The sequence below is a fragment of the Lagenorhynchus albirostris genome, chromosome 15, assembly GCF_949774975.1.
Source record: "Lagenorhynchus albirostris chromosome 15, mLagAlb1.1, whole genome shotgun sequence".
NCBI classification, from domain to species: Eukaryota; Metazoa; Chordata; class Mammalia; order Artiodactyla; family Delphinidae; genus Lagenorhynchus; species Lagenorhynchus albirostris.
The window spans coordinates 63,497,567-63,501,224 of NC_083109.1; the positions used below are offsets into that span (position 1 = coordinate 63,497,567).

Below are 3,658 nucleotides of genomic sequence, written 5' to 3' on the forward strand. Positions count from 1 at the left end.
TAGGAGGAAGTAACAGAGTGTAATCTACTTGGGAAAAAAATCGTTAATGTACAAATAACAAGCCCAAATTATGGACTGCAGCAGTTTAATCATCACTGTCATTTTTCTTACAAAATAAAGCCTTTATTAAACCATTCATACCCTATATTACCTTTACTTTACTATAAATACTATATTTACTTTACAATACCCTATATTACCTTTACTTCAGAGATTGAGGAACTGTATACAACAGATGAATTCATTTTCACCAGAGGGATAACGTATTCTACCTCTCTGCCAATGTTACTTGAAAAGCGTCCATGTCAAAACAATTTGACAGCAGATATAAACAATTCAATAAATACGCAATGATCTTTCATTACAGTCCTTTAAAAACGCATGTTAATTCATGCTGTTAACCTTAGGTTCACAGTGCATAGAATCCAAATATAAGCAGTTGGGTGGCTTTCAAAGTAACGTTGGATCCCTCACTTTATTTATAATCCCACTCTAATGGATAAGTTCATTTCATAGGCCCTATCATGCATTAATCATTGGGTGGCAGGAGTTGATGAAAATTTTTCCTGTTGCAACGTCCGTTGCCGGCAATGAACGTCCCAAAACCTCCAAGGAAGTCATTGTTATTGCACAGTACATGAAGACCTGGAACTTTTCCAAAATCTTAAAAAAATAAAAATTAAAAATGGAATTATATTTGACATTTCCTGACACCTGCATCAATACCGTATGACTAATAAAAGCATGTCAGTTGCCTGGACTGAACCAGCGATCAACATGCGCCCAGAATGCACACAAGTAAAAATGCAGTAAAAGGAAGTAGTCTTCTTTGTCTATAGGTCATTTCCAGTCAAAGGTTAAAGTTCAAAGACTGAATGATCAAAGTGCTCATTTTCTCAGTAGGACTATCTTCTGCTAGGAGGATGATAACAGTGGCATCAACAAGTATCATCATGATACCACCATTTTGTTTTCTTTGGATTCTTGTTACATGTTCGAACATAAAAAGAATTCTGGTGGTCATCTCTGAGGAGAGTCAAAAGGATATCAACTACTAAACTTAAATAGAAGTTGAAATTTTTCCCCTTCATATAAGGTACCTGGTGCTCCTTCCATATCTACAATCCACTGTGTAAATGAATTTTGAACACTCTTTTCATTTAAAGTCATTCCGGGAGGTGGGTCATTTTGCAAAGCCAACGGTTCTTTTTGTAGTCGTTCTGCATTGATGCCATCAATGAGGTGCTTTTGAATGTTCAACATGATTCAATTCAACCAGCAAATTCTAGAATCAGCAAAATTTTATAGAAAGAGCGTGGATGATTCATTCTGGCAGAACTGGGTTTGATTTCTAGTTTTGTGTGACCACAGGCAACCTGCTAAGCCTCTCGGAGATGCAGTGTCTTCAACTGTTGAGTGGAATGGTACCTACCTTACAGACTGCTGGGAACATAAACTGAGACCAAAAAAGGTGCATTATTCACAAGAGTCATGTACCGTAAAGTTTTGAGAACACAGATTTAGCGAACACTGAACCATTGTTCTCAGGGGAAATACAGGTTAGGTTCCTGTAAACCTCTGGTCACAGCATTTTCATCGAATAATCAATACAGAACTTTGTTTTAAGTGTGTTTCTGTTTAAAAGCCTTTTCATATTAATGTTGATTCATTAATGTTGGTCTCAGGGCCAGCAGCACTATGACCCCTGCCTGTTATCTAGCTGTTCTCTCCATAAGGCATGTCCCAGCCTTACTGCACTTAGGAACACCAGACAGCACTTCAGCTGTTTACTTGGAGACCATTTTAAACAGCGAACTCACCAATAAAAAGGACAAAAAAGCAAATAGCAGTAGTGCTAAACAGACTTCAAAAAGAGCACCTGTTTGCAGTGTGAGAACTGCAACAACAAAGCCTGGTTGTCCCATCAAAGCTGTGCACATCAGCTGGGAATGTGCACGTTGAATGACTGGAATTTTTTGCAACTCTGTGCATGGCTGCAAATAACCACCAAAGTACTGCAAGTTTTCATTTGGGGATGATGAAAAAATTATAGCGAGTAAGCAAATTCACAAATACAAAATCTGGAAATAAATGAGCATCTACTGAAATATATATACGCTTAAAACTGAAGAAATGCTTTGTTTCCCTCTTTTTCTCGTTTCCCAATAACATGTTAGACATTGCAGGGAAACCAAGGAAGTTTGAGACAAGTAGTGTAGAAACTCAGTTTGTCAACAGGGGGAATAAAAAACAAAAACAGCAGCTGAAAATTAATTAAGATGAGAGGAATAAGCGTCTCTCACAGCCCAGGGGGTGCCACAGGTAGTGAGTGATTAAAAGCCACCTGCCTGATTCAGGCAGTAAAGACTACAGCTGGAATGCAAGCAGGTCCTTGCATACGCCTAGCCTCACTCCCTCACTCCTAGCTACCCGCAGAATGTGGTCCAGGACAAACAGAACATCAGCAGTTCCTGTGACTTCTGGAGTGGAATTTGTCTCTGTGGTCACAAGCAGAGCTCTCTCACTTACCAGCTGTGTGACCTTAGGCACATGACTTAACCTCTCTGAACCCTGGGAGATGTAACTGAGATGTTAAATTCCTCTCTCCACCCCATAGGAAGGTCCCATGATCATTTGGAGAAGCACCGATGGATCAGGAGAGGATCTTGTTTCCTGAGCATTGAAATCCTCAGAGAAGCACTTTGAAAAAACCCTGTGAACAGCTATGTAAACAGCAGACGTATGAGCGCTCTGTGACCAGCCCCTCATGTACAGGTACTGTTAGAGACTGAATGTTTGTGTCCCGCCTCAAAATTCATAAGGTGAAACCTAACCCCCTAATGATGGCATTAGGAGGTGGGGTCTTTGGGAGGTGACTGGGTCATGAGGGTGGAGCCCCCACGAATAGGATAAGTGCCTTTATAATAGGGACTCCAGGGAGCTTCCTCCATGTTAGAGCAGCCTGAACAGATTAAGACAGGCACTCAGTTTCCTTCTCTGTGAAACTGACGTAATAATAAGACCTACTGCAGGAACTTTGTGGAGTTTTTGACGGTCATTACATGGAAAGCACTGAAAACAGGATTCCAGAGGATCTCAACAAATACCAGTCACTAGCAATAACCATAACAACAACAGTGGTGGTAAAAAGAATAACAGTTAATGATGGTAGTGTTGTTCCCTTCCTTCCCAGGCCCCAGCTCATTCCCCAGGTCTGGAAACAGCTACCCCAGCAGATGGTTAAGCTCTAGAAAAAAGTTTCTAATTCCTGAGCACCTTCCGTGAGCCAGGAGTCAGGCCAGCTCTTTTCGAGCATGATCTCACAACATTTACTCTTTACACGAGGCTTTCTCAACTCCAGCCTTATTGACATGGGGCGCCAAACAATTCCTTGTTGGGGTCTGTTCCGTGCACTAGGAAGTTAGCAGCATCCTGGCCTCCACCCACTAGGTGCCAGGAGCAAGTCTTCCTCCCCCACCACTGTGGCAATCACAGATGTCTCCAGACACTGCCACATGTCCCCTGGGTGGGTGGGTGGGGCAGGGGACAAAGTAGTATAGTAGTTCTATTTTTAGTTCTTTAAGGAACCTCCATACTGTTCTCCATAGCGGCTGTATCAATTTACATTCCACCAACAGTGCAAGAGGGTTCCCTTTTC

The 3,658-nt window shown here is 41.5% G+C and overlaps 1 pseudogene; it reads right to left on the bottom strand.

Moving 5' to 3' along the window:
- Window positions 1-819: 819 nt before the first annotated feature.
- On the bottom strand, window positions 820-1,263 carry LOC132506266 (ubiquitin-conjugating enzyme E2 W-like; annotated as a pseudogene).
- Between the last annotated feature and the right edge of the window lie 2,395 nt (window positions 1,264-3,658).